The 17,263-nt window shown below is 36.0% G+C and overlaps 1 pseudogene; it reads right to left on the bottom strand.

Annotated features, from left to right (window-relative positions):
- LOC138858277 (importin-4-like) overlaps positions 1–17,263 on the bottom strand; it is a 550,887-nt pseudogene that overhangs the window by 425,787 nt on the left and 107,837 nt on the right.

Genomic DNA, 17,263 nt, shown 5'->3' with positions numbered 1-17,263 from the left:
CTAACAACTACCGTTGTTGTCGGAGTTCGAAACACGTGTTGACTTATATCAGATTTTGTAATCAATTATAAGAGAAAAGTGTCGTTAATATTGAATGAATCCAATATGACAAAATATTAACTTAAGGGGTTACATAAATTTTCAAGTTGAGCCCAGTAATACATTTGGAAGTACATCTTTGAAAAGCTTTGCGCTCGAGGTTAGGTATACAGTCACTTAAAATTTTAAACCCGTTTTTCTCAAAACTGTGTTTTCAAAGTCGGTTGTCAAGATTTCTCATGAACTACTCAACCGATCTTTATGAACTTATACACAGGTCTTTGAGATACAATTTGGAAAGTCTTGCACGAAGAAATTTACCTTTTTTGGTAAAAACGTCTACCAAAAATACAATTTTCACTTTATTTGTTTTTTCTCCGTCCAATACTTAGTTAATGGTCTTAGTTCAATTTTTGTTTTCTACTTTTGATGATCTTGTCAGAAGTTTTGCTGTCAACGCGGAAGCAACTTTTTTCCGAATTTTCAATATTTTTTTAACAAATATGTATATTGGGATTAATAAAAAATTTGGATAAAATATTTCATTTTTTATATAAAAAAAAACTTATTGAAAATAGATCGCGCTTTACTCGGCGCAACCCGTGTAACCTTATGATTCAATTATATAGTCCAAAACGAAAGTTCGTCAAGAGTGTTTTTATTCAATGTACACATGTAATGACAAAATCAGAATTTTTTGTGATTCAAAAACATTATTTTCATATATTTCAACCAATGAAAATGTGTTTTTTGAGGGATAACTGAATATTAGTAGATTGTAAATCATACAAAATCATCAAAATGTAAATAGAAAATCATGAATAAAACATAAACATGTTTTTGGACATTATGGATTAAGAAATTTTTCGCAAGAAGAAGCACACCCGAGATTATACTACTAATGAATGTAGTAGTAGTACTTACCATATGCTATTGCCATCTTGTGGATCTGTGTATAGAATCGATAAGAATAAAAAGGTAATTTTGTAAATCGGCTCATCTGTGTCGGAGGAGTTTGGCAACAAACACCATGACACAAGAATTTTATATATAAGATAATAACATTGATCTTAATCCTTTTATGTATCCAATGAAGTTTCACTTCTTCCGCGCACTCAGCCTGTTTTATATGTATTTCCTCCGAATCAAAGACAAAATTTCTCTTATTTTGCTTTGGTTGTAATATTACTGGTAATGGCTTATATTCTTTTATTTCTCTTCGAAAATACATTTTGTTTTCAATCTCAATACTCGTATTACAATGTTTGATCAAATATGATCCATTTAATTCTTTATTTTTATTTTAAAATTTTACATATCCATTGAATTTATTTAAAAATATTATACTATTTGTTATTTTTTTGATTCTTTTAACATGTTGGTTATTTATTTTTGTGCAGTTGGCAATTTTACTAGCTATCGCTTTTATTCATAAATAGTATGTTTTCGTTTTCTAGAAATTGTTTCATAATTTCGATTTCTTTGTCTGATATTATACACGAATTTATTATATTTGATTTTGCTTAATGTTTGACATAAGCAATGATAGTTTATTCTCTTTTTATTATTTCTAATTTGTATTTAATTTGAAGTATTAAACCATTTTCATTTCATAACAACTTGCCTGTGGTTGTTTTCCAAGACATTGTTCATATTTTCTATCAAAATATTATAATCTCTATAGTCATTTTCAAGTGAATCCTATAAAATTTAATGATATTTTGTGAATGGCTTTATTTATCCTAACTCTACTTAAATAATTATTTGCTTCACCGAGGAACGACAGCAGTGTGGTTTTGAAGGGATGGTTTGGTATTTGTTCGTTAATTGAAGTCTCTACGCGTCGAATTGTATTGTCGTCTAAGTCTTGTTCTTGGTTAAAGTTGAATGTTATTTTGTCTGGCTTCCTCATATTGTTCGGGGTTTATGTAAACTTTGCGTTTGATAAAGTATTCTATTGGTTTTTGTTTAGTTGTGGAGTGGATTGTAAAATTGTATTCCTAAACTGCTCTATCTAGTAATTCTTCAAAATCTCTGCAAGAGTTGAGGGAAAGCGCTCAATCTGTTCCATTCGCTTTATGATCGCACACAGTTATTTAATTTTTCAATTTATATTTTTGTTTTTTAACCAGGGTGTATGAATTAGTTTCGTTTTATGATATACACAGTTATTCAGTATTAGTAATTATACAGTTATATAATTTTCGCAAATTATTGTTTTTTGTTTAACCATTACAAATAATTAAAACGCGCAGTCAATGTGCTTTCCTTTTGCTTACTAACCTTAGAATTTTTTCTGAACCTCATCGATCCACCAACCAAAATCCGCTTCTTGCAAATATTGTTTGGCGCGACTCAACGGCATACTTTTAGTGGCGTCTTAGTTATTATTTTTTTTCTTAAACCTTGTGCGAAAACATTGTGATTACTTTGATAAAAAGGGGGAAAAAATCCCAATAAATACTATAATTCGAGCGAGTGTAAAACAAAACAGAATTTTTTATTGAAGGTTTAAATTGTGGCCTTCGAGCCGAATACAAAGGCACTGTAAAATATTTAACATACAATTTTTGGTCACAAGGTGGCATACTTTAAACGTATTATTCACACAAAGTTTTACGCCGATATAATCATTGTTGCTTGATTTGCATACTTGAAAGTGAAAAAATCAGATGGAATTCAAAATGATATTACATGGGAAATAGGCGTGGTTGTAATCCGATTTCGCCCCTTTTCGTACTATAATATACAAATATGAAAAGAATGTTCTGTACCAAATTTGGTTGAAATCGGTTAAACAGATTCCAAGATATGGGTGGCGGTGCCACCCCACTGTTAAATTTTGAATTCGGTTTCTATAAAGTCATCTTATACCATCCCAGAGATTAAATTTAATGTCTGGCATGCAGTACCGTTATATGGGGAGTGGACGGGGTTGTCACCCGATTTCACTCAATTCTACACCGTCAATAGCTGTGCTAAAAACATTTGCTCCTAGTGAACTTTGTTATTATAGCTTTAGTGGTTTAGGAGATATGCACATTAAACCTATTAGGGGGCGGGACCACGCCTGATCCTGTCTCTCTCTGAGTGATCCTGTATACCAAATCACAGTCATGTATCTTATTGTGGCGCCCGTCAATGGCGACCGTTATACCGCCATGATAACCGACTATTTGGCGCCTGAAATTGAAGCTTGTGATCTCGGCGACATTTGATTTCACCAAGACGGCGCCACTTCCTCCACATCGCATCAGTCAATGGATTTCTTGAGAGAACACTTCGGTGAGTATATAATTTTACGTTTTGGGCCGGTCGTTTGGCCACACCGTTAGCCTTTTTCCTCTGTTTGATTCTTTAAAAAAAAAGGAACCTCGAAATGGACCACCATATTTTTTTCTTTATACACTATACTACGTTTATTGCCACAGCACTTTAAAGAATGTATGCCCTCGTATGTACAATATATACATTTCTGTTAATTTTTTGGACAGTTTTTTTTTCGTTTTAAATTACAACCAAAGGTGCCATTCGTTATACTTGTAGATCGAAGAACTATGTATTTTTCACTAACTTAAAAAAATACCCGTGTTTTTTGATGTTTCCGATGTAAATTCGGTATTTGTATCACTTTATTTAAAAATTAATTTGACTTATCTAGCCAAGTATAAAATGTTCGGTTAAATATCTCTTAAGTAACTGAATGTATATACATTATTTATTAGAAATATACAAAGTAGTATTAAATTTACGAGCTGTTAAAGCCATCGAGTCTGAGAAAAAATCTAAGGTTATAAACTAAATATTCAGTTATATTTCATTTTGTAGGTTACAATCGGTTATAAATACTCATAATATTATATTTACAAATGGAAGAATTTTTAACATTTCTTGATAATTTGGAAAAAGGTTGTGATTTTGCCTAATACTCGCTAAAGCCAAGCATTCGTTGAAGATGTGGTGAAGAGATAACGTACATGTGCAGAAAGGGCATGATGGTTTTACTTTGCCAGTAAAGAGGTGCTGATGTATGAGTTGTGTGTGGCCAATCCTGAAGCGTGTGAAGATGGCAGTTTGTGGGCGAGATATTTTCTTAGGATATACAACTTTTGTCTTTGTAAAGTTGAAGGTTGAGTATCGATGGTCAAAATGTCTCCATTCCGTGTGTCTAATTTCGTGAACGTAGCGATCAGAGGTAGCATATTACAGAGGTCGTTTCTTTCATGTGGCTCATTTAGAAAGGTTGGTGCTGATTCAAAAAGCCGAGCTGCGTGATCTGCATGTTCATTTCTCATAATACCAACATGTCCTGGTACCCAGAGTAGTGCGACTTTATGGCTGTATTTAATACAAAGGTCACGGATATTCGAAATAATTGTAGCAGTGTTGCGGATGTTCCAAACAGCAGATAAGCGAGAAAAGCTGTCCGATAAATAAATAATAGCATTATCTGCGTACATTGTGAATTTAATGCCTTGAGTATTAATTCAGTTAGCTTATCAAAAGCAAATAATAATAATAAATAGCACCACCGATAGCGGTGAGCCCTGCGGTATACCATTTTAAAGAGGATGCAAACAAGATAAAATATTGTTTATGCGAACCTAAAATTTTCTTACGGTCATGAAAGCTTTTATTATTTTAAAAACTTTTGGACCAGTCTTCCAAGATGCTAATTGACTTAGCACTACATGGATTCCTACGCAATCAAAAGCTTTCTACAAATCAGTGACCAGGATAGTGCCGTGATTTTTAGTGAAGAAAGCGTCAGATACATAGTGTTGGAGTTGAATAAGTGAATCCATTGTACTGTGCTGATGTTTGAAATCCGTTTAGTTGTGACTTATAAAATAGTTTTTTGTTGCGAACCATGAAAGTGTCTAGCAATAGTTTTTGGGGGTCAATGGGTCTATAAGAACTATTCAGATTCATTGCTTGACTTTTAATAATTGGGACAATGGTAGCTATTCGCCAGTTATGTGGGTATGGTCCTTGGTGGAAAATTGTTTTGTACAGGCTGAATAGCCTTTTTTTGGCAGCTCGGGTAAGATATCTTATCGATGCCTGGTGTTTTGCCTTTAGCATGTTGTAAAGCGAACTCTAATTCGCAGAAAGTAATTTCTCACGCTAAACTTTTGATTCGTTGCTATATAGGTGGCAGATAACCAATGTTGAAAGAAAAAGAAAGTTGCCGAGACGTCTGCGGAGTTGGTCAAAAGACCTTGATTTGTTTCAATATTGTGAGGGATTCCAGTCAAAAGTTCAATGTCTGACCATATCTTTGCGGTAGTCGAAGCAGGGGAAACTCTTGAAGTGAATACCTCAAAACTTTTCCTTTTAACAATCTGTACAGCTCTTTTAAAAGGAGCGCTTGCTATTGTATAATTATTAAGGTTATATTCAGACATTGATCTCTTGAAAGTATTCCAGTATAAATTTTTTTTATCACGCATATATTGAATATCCTTGTTCCACCAGATAGGCAAGTCGCTTGAAAACCTGCGTTTGGTTTGAGGAATCGACTTATTTGCAGCAGAGCGAACAAGTTTCGTAAACGCAGATGTTGCTTGGTTAATGTTGTCGATTGGATGGCTAAGATTTTTAGGATTTCACTTTGAAACACATTCCAGTTTGCGCGTGAAATTATAAATTTTGGGAGGTGTTTATATTTGTCAAAGTTGAAGTTTGTTTGAAGGGAAATTGATATGGGGAAGTGGTCACTACCTCTAAGAATAGAGGAAGCTTTCCAACTGGTTATGGGGGAGAGCTGGGGAGAGGATAGAGAAAGGTCGACGTTCGTTAGGGACGAATGGGTGGAAAACTTTGTAGGGGCGTCATTGTTAATTAGGAATAGATTGCTGTTTAAAATGAAATTAGTAATTATTAAACTACTGGTATTTGATTTGTGGGACCCGCGCATTGAAGTCCCCTGCCTACAAAATCTGTCGGGATAATTGATAAAATCAATATTTTAGGTAAATTTCGTTAAAAACTTGCTGGGATGGTATGTATGTATTATTGATAGTAAAGCTAAAATTTAAGTGGATTTTAAGAGCTATTATTGGTAGTGTGGAATTTAAATATATTATTTCATGTGATATGATTTTTTTATTAAAATACAAACGCCTTGCTTATTGGTTTGGATGGTATGTACAATAAATAAATTAAATAAAAGATAACCACTGTATTGGTTAGGAAAGTAAATGTTGTTGCTGGGAGTAGCTGGGATATGTGTTTCTTGAATACACATAACATCTGGATTTTGCTCTTTTATGAGTAATAGGAGTTCATCGTAATTATTGTTGTACCCGTTTATGTTCCAGCGTCATTAATAAGGCAGACAAAAAAAAATTTGTTATTTGTGTGTATTAAATTTCATCTTCGGATGTTGTTAGTTCTTGAGTCTTGGAAAGTATTTTGAAAGTATTTTGAAAGGGATGGGAGAGGTTCGAAAGGTGGAGATTAGAATTTGGAAGACGGAAAGAAAGGTGAGTTCATTTGGGAGTATGGGGAAACTATTTAAGACAAAGGTGAGCTAATATAAGACGTCATGTTAGAGGTGATTTCATTGTAGGAAGAGAGTCCAAGTGAGATATCAGAGTCTGTGGAGAGAGATATTAGTTGCGTTTGTTTTTGGTGTCGCTGAGACGTGTTTAAGTAATGCTAGAGCGGATTTCCCAATTGGCAACGGAAATAATGATTTGCTCTAAAGACGGAGAGTTTGTAAATTGAGTGATATTTTTGATGTGTTTTGCTGAATTGGTTTTTTGAGTGTTGCTAGGGGATTAATTTTGTTGGCGTTAACAGTTAAATTGGATGCTATTGAAGCATATAAGTTATTGGATGAAACAGCCGGTGTTGTTTGTTGCTAATGATATTTTTATTGGGATCAAGAAGTTGGCAGATTTTGCAACGCATTGGCGAATTGATAAATTAACGTACCAAAAGTTTACACAAGACAGCGTCGATTTTATTCGGTAACTTGTAAGGGTTAAAAGTTAGTAACAAAACCCCGCGGCTTATCTTCAATAAACTTAATAAATTTAAACACTGGCACAACACCTTGAGTGCAGTGCTCATTTACTGTTTCCTCCTCTGTGTAAATATCGTGCCCTTTACGTGGTTGAGAGATTCGCGTAAGGCTTATTCTTAACAAGCAGAAGCAACTTTCCATCTCGAGAGGTAGATATAGAGTGGATTCGACTGATAAATTACTTAATAGCACGATAAATGGCAAATCAAGAATAGGAAGAAAGTGGTTTGGTCGTGTTAGTAGCTTCAATCACTACGAATTTTGGGTTGTCAACTTTTAACTCAGAAAGCTCTGGAAAATTCATAATCAAGACGCTTTTACTAGTTTTCCGTTTCTTTTTACCAGGGCACGTATCTAGTATGGCCAAACGATTCGCCTCGACGTGTAAACAGATGCGCACTTATTTAAAAAGTTTCCGTAAGCGAACAGTAGAAAAGAAAAAATTAGAAAAAAAAACCGGATTGAACGTATAGCAAAAGTCCGAGAAGAGGAAACAAATGTACGAAAAACTAAATGTAAATAAACTCGAAAAAACACTCGGAATGCGAAAGAGACGTTTTATCGGTGCGAGAGCTAGGTGATGACTGAATTTTAAAGTATTGTGTTTTCCTTTATTGAATACAAAATTATGACTGAAAATAGTTTCTTAAATTTACCCTAAACTAGCTGTGGATCAACGCCATTCTCGAGAAGGAATCTGTATTTATTTGGTCAAATTGTTTTCTATTTTTTTATGTTTAGTGCCTGTAGGGATTCCAATGATAGTATTTAAAGACGCTCTAATTCTATTAGTGTCATTTGGATGATTGGTTCTTCCGGTTTCGATATAGTTTTCTTCTTATTTTTGTACTTTTTGTTGTTTATAGCTATGGTCTCATTCCAATAATATATGAGGTATGTGAATTTCAGATGTCGGGTTTCATGTTTTTAATTTATTTCTAAGTGAACTATAAGTTTATTTTTTACTACTGGCTTTATTAATAGATTTTTATGGGAGGTTGGTTCTAATTCCGGAATTTTTACTTCAACGAGCTCGGAATTGTTATATATTTTTTTTTTGTAATTTTATGGACTTCTTGTAGATCTATTTCGTTTAGAAGTAAAGCATTTATTATATTCAGTTTTGCCCATTGCGTATTTACCGTATATTATTTCTTCATTAATTAGTCTGACTTGATTTTGGGGACTTGTTGCTATGTATTTCTTTATTAAACAAATTATCTTTTCTTGATCGTATTTTTTAAAATATTTGAGACTGTAGTTAAATCGTTAATTTTATTCTCTATTTTTTATTTATATTGACTTGATCGTTATTGCTTGTAATAAGACTATTGGATTATATGTTGTTGTTGGATTATAAAAACTTAGAATTTTTTTTGTTTTGGTAGTGTGTTTGTTATATTATTGCAGTATGTTGCTACAGAGTATAAAAGTTTTGTTCACCTAACGGTTGTGGTTATATATGTGCATATATATAAATGATCAAGATAGCGAGAGTAGTTCAAATATGGGTATGTCTTTGTCCGTCTATCCGTCTGTTCGTTCAAGTGATAACTTGAGTAAAAAGTGAGATGAAAACATGTTCCTTGGGAAAAAACTGATGACGAGTTCGTAGATAGGCGTAATCAGATCATTGCCACGTCCACAAATCGACATAAAATAAAATATTTATAGTGACATAAGTAAACTGCAAATTAAGATGCAAAACTGTAATTTGGTAAAGGAGATCACAGTAATCATAGACAGTTGTGGGCTAAAAATATTTTAGTAGTGGGAGTAGCTCCGCCCTCAATGGCTTAATGTATTTTATTTAGGATCTGGTGCCAGGGCAAACCGCCTACCTTTAGGTGAAATGTCAAAATCTGGAACTACTCTACCGATTTCAAATTTTATTTGTGGAGTTATCCAAACGTTCCTATTAGACATTGCAAAAATAGGATGACAACCACGCCTAATTTTCATATAACAAACTTTCCGTCTGATTCTTTGACTTTACAGTATACAAATTAAACATCAATAATAATTACAGAGTAAATATTTGCACATTAAGATATTGCTTATGTCCAAAAATTGTCGAAATTGGCCTATAACTTCTGTAAAAAATGTGTTAAAGCAGTTCAACACTTCCTGTTGCAGCAAGAAGCGTTTTTCTTTCCTTTTTTTAATTTTTTAATAATTGAGGGTGTGCAGTCAACGGCAACGTTCAAAGAACCAAAATATAAAAACCGTACCAGATATCCATCGACCGACCGAATGATTTATTTTAATAGTTGATCATATGTTTATCTATATTGTTCTCTTTACAAAGTTTAAGAAAATAATAACAAGACATTTATGACTACAATGCATGTATGTGTGTATGCATGTAAGCAGTGAACTGAATTTATTCAATCAAATGAGAACTATGATAGAATTTTATCCGGAGCTCAGGTAAATGTCATTAGGATGACCCAATATACCCCGTTAAAAGAACTATCTTTCAAGAAATCAGAAGAATGGCTAATTTGTGTATTGGCCTACAAAGGGTTCCATTAGCATTTCGGGGATTCACCATTCTAAGATGACCGTCTCGTCCAAGCACGGCTGACCTAGTCTCCAGCGTTGCGGTAGCAGGTTGTCGTCATGTATGATTACTAAAGTACCCTCAATGAGATCGGTTCAAGGTGTTGTCCATTTGGTATGGGCTCGCAGTTCATTGATATAGTTTGCCGACCAGCGTCGCCAAAAACAGGGATTGTGTTGTAGCGATCAAGATCTGAGACGGTCTCCAGATCTAGTGAGCGCTTAGGTAAGCCACGCAATAAATCACCGACCAAAATATCCAGCAGTCAGTGCCCCAAAGTCCTTAGGATCTGAAGACGCTGAGTATAGCAGACGTGAATTAAGAATGGCTTCTACTTCTATTTTAACGGCCTTTAGCTTATGGTAGTTGGTTGATAAGTTGGAGACCACTTGGTAAGTGGTTTTCCTCGAATTCGAAGAAATGTGTTTATTGGTTTACAAAAGTCGATTCCGCAACGTTCTTTAGGGCGTGCAGCTGGCAGTGGTCCCATTACCTGATGTAACAGCACTGGCTAATAACCAACACAATGTACGTAGGAACGCACGATGCGACGAGCAACATATCTAACGTTGACAATCCAAAGTTATAATCTGTTAAGGGCGAATGTAGATTTCAAACGTATGTTTAGTACAAAATGAGAATCGCTTGGTAGTATAATCGGTTGCTTCTGAGAGTTTGGTAAGTCTGCATAATCTAGACGTCCACCAACCTTCACGAGCTCAAAACCGTTTACATTATCCAGGAATGTAGTGAGAAACTTCAAGTTACTTTTTATACAATAGCTTGGTTTTTGCGAAGCAATTGAATGTCATTTGAAAAATATTGTTACTGAATATTGAAGATAATGCTACATGATGCGCGTCGTAATTCGTCAGCAGATGGCGTAAGTTTTTGTCTGCATTTGTCACTGAACAAAAAGAGCCAGACGGAGCTTATGCCATCAATGACATCGATCAAGTAATTTGCCTTCTTAACTATAGCAAATGTCTTCTTGCGTTTATCTGCGTTAACAATGTCCATGTCAAGCTCAATATCTTATGTGTGCTTTGACCATTTCAGTGCATTTAGCAAAAAACATTCCCGGGCCAGAAGACCATATCGAAGATTTCAACTCAGCAGCAGGGCAGCCTCGAGATACTAAGTCGGCTGGATTCTCCTTGGAAGGCACGTACCTCCATTGTCCACTTGCAGTCAGTTCTTGTCATCTTACATACATCTTACAAGTACATTGCGCCCGAACGTTGAAAGCGTAACATAGTGTTGTTTTATTTACGGGAACAGAGGTGCATGTATCCTTTACCTTAGCATACAGGCGAGCGAGAAGGTGGAAGTTTTGGAAGAGACTGTCTTTTTACTGGTGCGACTTGATTTCGACGTAAGTAAATGTACTGCAACCTGTCCGTCGGAGTCCTCTGTGTGTATGTAAATCGCTGATCCGTATGCATAAATTAGTACATCGCAAAACCATGTAACTAAATGTCGCGGGCATTTAGTAGTGGACAATAGCGAGGCATTGGTGATTGAAGATTGGAAGCGAGTTAAGAGATGGTAAACAGCTATTCCAAGCTTAATGTTCATATGGAGGCACCGACTCGTCTCATCCTAATTTTAGTAGCCATAAATCTTGCATAATTAATTTTGAGGTTAGCACGAGTAATGGACAGTATTGTGCGCTTTGTAACAGACTTGTATCCTTGTTTTGGTGTGAAGGTGAACAACAACGTGTAGCTACGCTGATTCGTTGTCACGCCAAGTGCATTTGCTATGGAGCTATCGGTAATACTTACCTTGTTCATAGTTTGGCTGACCTCGTCGAAATATCTCAATAACTTCTGTTTTTAGTAATATAGGAACCTTGCATGTACATTTTAGTGAAATCCGCGGTGATAGCGTGTCGTAGTTCGCCAAAAGGCACCGAATACTACTCGAAACTGTGTTGATGCGTCTTTACTACAGACATGGGACCAAGCCGTTGGTATTCTTCCATGAACGAGACGTAGTGGGATAAAGTGTTGAACGCAAAAGCCGGCGTTTGATTACATGGAATCAGCGACGAGCGATGTCGAATGAGGCTCTAAGTACAGCAGGATTGGCCTTAAATTGCAGCCTCAGAATTATGCGTCCAGTAGTATATTAATATGATGTGTTGTGGCTATAAAGTGACTATAAAGTGGCGTTCACAAATCTGATAATCAAGTTTAATAGGTTTGCGTGGCCAGGCGACAATGGCGGTGCACGTTTGTGTCGATAGAGTCTTCGCTAAAACAGATATGACTTTGAAGGTGTAGAGTGCTTCAACTGGTATTTTTCAGAAACAACCCAGCCATATAATGTCTGTTGGAATGTAAATAAATGTTGGCCAAGTTTAACTTTGCAAACAGCGAGGACTTCAAAATATTCTTCCAAACTGGAGCAAAAGTTGATATGATGATGTGCGTGACTTAATTTTTGTGGTTGTTTGAACTTTACGGTTGGCAACTGAATTACTGTGAATGCCAATGTATACTTTTCTCGTCGAAGGTGAAGCCTTTGTGCGAATTCCTCAGTCATGAAGTTCACTTGGGAACATGAGTCAAGAAGAGATCTTCCAAGCTTGTACGAATACATGAAATCTGTAACTAGAGCTAAAGCTGTTGCTAAAATGAACTGCCCGTCACCATATACGAATGCGTGGCTGCTAGGTTGTTGTATGTATGAGTTTGGTTTGAATACGATGTCAACAAAGCTTGAAACGATTGCAAAATGGGAGAAGGATTTGAAATTGAAGTGTAGGCAGAGTTGCGTTGTCATGATGCGTTATATTACAGGTGCGACAGCGATGTTTCGATGCACACTGAGCTACTCTGTGACCTTTGCTCAGACAATTATTACAGAGGTCGTATTTCTAGGCGGCATCGTCCATAAATTGAGAATAATCAATAATTTTGTGTTTATCGCTAGAAAAGGGAACACCAGAAGGCTTAGTGATTGCGAACGATGAAATTTGTCAACGGGTAGATATACGAATCTGTTTGGTGAAATCCGACTTATGGTGGAGTCGAAAGATTGCAGAAACTGACAGTGGCGTTATAAAACTGGGGTGCATTGTAGCCAAGTTAGAAGCAATTTTTAGTCTAGCGGTTCGTTCCATTTGTTATGGAATGACAATGGAAATCAGCATTGCTTAAGCAATATTGGAGCTTGTGCCCAGCAATAACGAGGTAATACCTTCCAAAAAAATCAGGTTGGGATTATGGAAGCGTTCCCTGAGTCTATCTAAAGCTTTCGGGTGATATTCGCTGGTTACCTGAACGAGTCAAACAGTTTCCAAATCTGAACCCTTAAGACAGGACAATAAAATATTAAATTCCTATAGTGTTCTTAGCAGTGGTTTGTTTCATTAGGGTGTGCCAGTTCTTTTGGCGTAGAGTGGTGGCTAGAATGGATGCTCCTTTGAAAACATGCCCTGGGGTTAGGGCTATGAAATTAGAGGGATCTTTGTGAGCGTACATTTGAAGCTTTTATAGATGATTCTCATAAACTACCCATATAAGGAGGGCTTGGATAGATGCGATAAGTGCGACCTTTGTTTTTTGTAAGTCTAGCTGAATTTTCTATAAACATTTTTGTCAACTATAAGGCACTATATTGTTAGTTATTAATAATAATTTAAAAATATTTCGATATATTTCTTAAAATCATTCATTTACTTGACACCATTATGGAGTCACAAAAGTACAGAATTGTGTTTTGTCGTCGGCATTTCACATTCATGCTTCAATTTTTCTTTTCAAATGCATGTGTAAAAGTAATTATGTACGTAAATATGTACTTACATATATTATGTCGTTTGCACATTTGTATGTATTTGTATGTACAAGTATATATGTACACTCAATTCTTCATGTGAAAACTCCGTTGACACGTTTTTTGCTTTTATGTCACAGAGTTAATCTGTCGAAGGACTGACGCGACGACAAAGCGTCCCAACATTGTGTTGTTGGTAGAAAATCCGAGATGTGCCGAAAAATAAACGAACGCTCGCCGATTGTCATCGCTTCCCTTGCCGCTCTAACAGCTTTGCCTACAAATCGTTATAGGTATGTATGTTTTTATATGATCATGCATACATATTGACGAAGATTTTTGCGAGCCACGAAAAAATATTTTAGAATTATGAAATATTTTAAATCGACAAAAGCTTTGTTGCCACTTTTGTAATTTTTTCTGTGTTTGCAGGGTTGTCACTTTTCCCTTCTAGAGGGAAAATCAGAAAGATGTTCAATTTATGATTTCTAGCTTTTGCCATCGTCGCGAAAAGACGCTATTAGGCAAGCGCATGCTAGGGGAGATGTGTAAGGCGTTTGCTTTTATGAATGAAACGACTTAGCTTATTGCTTGTGCGCCATAAATGAAAATGTTGTTGGTGTCTGATTTACTACAAATTTATAATTTGTCCATACATACTTACATATAGAGCGGTGCGCGCACATGTATTTATTGATAAGTGATAATATATTATTTTATTATATTATATAACATATTGATGTGCATATGTACATACATAAATTATTAGTTCTGTAACAATTGAAATTAGAAAGTTATGAAAATAGTAAAATATCATTTTTTGCATAATCTTTCGCATTTTATCAATCCTCCTTTGTGCAAAAAAAATCATATTTTATCAATTTTTTATCATAAAAATCGTTTATATGGCAAAAAATAATCATGCATATGTAAAGTGGCATTTGTATTTTTTGTTTTCTCATTCATTTCGCTTCATTTTTCTCTTTATATTGGGAGATACGTAATTTGTCAGAGAACGTTGTTATAAAATCTCATTTCTGTTAAATAACAGCAAATATTACAGAAAATGGTGAACTCCTTGATCTCAATTTTTCAGCCAAGCAATCGAGCATCATACAAAATTCAATTTGCACCTTCTCGTTGTTCTAAGTTCTCTGATATAACGTTACTCGTTCGCTGTTATCGTTTATCATTGCTTCCTCTCTTCGTTGATCGTTTAGTGGTTCGTTGTCGCTGTAGATCGTAGATACATATTTACACAAATGTGATAGCTTTCCGTTTCGCCTTGATGCTTCATTTTAGTTGACGTTGATTGGTTTTGCCTGATTACATGACTGATTCTTTCGCACTCATTGTCAAATTAGCCTTTTAAATGTAACTGCTGAATCGCCGCTTGTTTGCACGTAATGGGAATGTCGGAGCGCTAGGGCTCCTGCACTTTTATGGCTATACTTTTCCTATTTGAACAACTTTACATGCCTTTATGCGTTCACGTATACTTTTAGCACTCAGATTCATCCCACTTCTGAACTGAAAGTTAAAAGGCGAACGTTTTTAACTTTATTGAGATATATTTATTGATATATATAAAAAGAACAAAAATAAGTGGTGCTAGTTAAAGTAACGTTTTTATCAGGTTGTCGATCTTTGATGACTCCTGAATGCTGACTGCTGGATGGTCATTGATTTGCCACAGGGTGGTCATTCGTTTACAAACGCTACACAGCGAAATCGAAAGTAGAATACTACTACCCACAGCAGTCATCTCCATCGAACACCGAGGAGAGCTGTTTAAACTTAGGGCCTTAATAGACCAAGGACCACAACGATCTTTCATAGCGTCTAGGGCTCGAAATAGTATACAACTGCCAACAAAACTAGCCAATTTTGAAATTACAGGAATGGGCGGAGGAGTAGTGCAAAACTCTAATAAATCTGCCCCATTATCTTAATATCCCCCCAAGCGGATAAGCACATACAAGCAGAAGCTATAGTCTTACAGCAACTAACAAATATGCTTCCAAGCTATCATATAAATAGCAAGCATTGGCAAAAGGTTTCACACCTAAAGCTGCAACACTCCCCTTCAAATAACCTTCTATTAGGCAACGATCTCATACCACAGATAATTCTCGAAGGTATTGAGAAAATTTCACATACCCTATTGGCCCAAAATACCATTTTCGGTTGGATCCTAAGTGGACTAGTTACGGAACCAGTTACCACTATGACCACTCAAGTTGAAGAAATCTCAAACGAATACCTCAATTCACAATTAAAAAAATTTTGGGAAATAGAAGAACTGCCCCCCATTTCAATTACAACCCCAGAAGACCAGTATTGTGAAGACTTTTACAAAGCCACAACAACTAGATCAGATAATGGTCGATACGTCGTACGACTACCACTAAAACAACAATTTCCCAACACAATCGGCTTAGGTCACTCTCGCACCTCTGCAATACAGCAGTTTCAAAGTATGGAAAAAAACCTACTTAAAAAAGGCGAACTCAAACCAGTATATGATGGTGTGTTGGAAGAACATCTCCATTTAGACCACATGGAGGAAATAAGCCTATGCGAAAAAATCATCAACGGCAAATACTACTCATTTTACTTGCCGCACCATGCAGTAGTAAAGCCAGACAAAAAAACAACTAAAGTAAGAGTTGTCTTTAATGCATCAAGATCCACTAGCTCGGGGAATTCCCTAAATGATATTCTATTTAAGGGACCCACGCTCTAACCAGATTTAATGCTCCTCATATTAAATTGGCGTATATTCAAATACGTATTTAACGGAGACGTCGAAAAAATTTATAGACAAATAGTCATACATAAAGACGATCAAGATTTTCAGCGAATTATTTTCCGAAAATCTCCCAGTAGTTCACTCAGCGACTAAAAATTGAAAACAGTTACCTTTGGCGTCAACTGTCCTCCATATGTATCTATCACAAGTGGTAAAAGCCCTCAAAACCGCAGGGTTTCCGTTGAAAAAGTTAACGGCGAACCACCCTAATATTTTAAAAAATACACCACATGAAAATTGCTTAGATACTAATTTCCTTAAATTCGATAAGGAAAGTACAACAAAAACTCTGGGGATCCAATGAAATGCGATATCTGACCAGTTTTCATACACGACAGAGTCAATATCTGCGTTATCCGCCATAACAAAGCGACAAATTCTATCCTCTGTGGCGAAACTTTTCGACCCCGCAGGATGGCTTTCGCCAGTTATGGTTAGATGGTACCGACTGGGACGAACAAGTAAAACCACTGCGTTTAGAAAAGTGATCCCAGTTTGCGAGCAATCTACATGATATCTCACAGATACAAATCCCACGATGGGTAAATTATGCCCCAGAGCACAAAGTCGAACTACACGGCTTCTGTGACGCTTCTGAAAAGGCATATTGCGTAACTATTGTAAAAGCAAAAGTGGCTCCTTTAAAAACAATTAGTCCGCCACGACTTGAATTATGTGTAGCCAGTGCTGACAATCCTGCTGATCTAGGTAAAAGAGGGTGCAAACCCCTGCACCTTGTCACCACCACCCGCTGGTGGAATGGCCCCCGATGGTTAACAGAATCTCCTGATTCTTCGCCCCAATCATCTATGCGCAATATAATTGCCCCAGAAAGTCGAAAAATCGACTCCTTTCACGCAACATTGCAGAATAATGACATCCTTGAGCGATTTTCCTCGTATCCCCGCGCCCTCAGGGCAATCGCTTACATGCTCAAGTTCATAGAGCGACTCAAAATTAAAATTAAGGGAGTGTCTTCGTTAGAGTCCCAATGCGATACAAAGACGCACCTAGACTTACAAAAAGTAAA

The sequence above is a fragment of the Bactrocera oleae genome, chromosome Y, assembly GCF_042242935.1.
Source record: "Bactrocera oleae isolate idBacOlea1 chromosome Y, idBacOlea1, whole genome shotgun sequence".
NCBI classification, from domain to species: Eukaryota; Metazoa; Arthropoda; class Insecta; order Diptera; family Tephritidae; genus Bactrocera; species Bactrocera oleae.
This window is presented reverse-complemented; position numbering and strand designations above follow the sequence as displayed.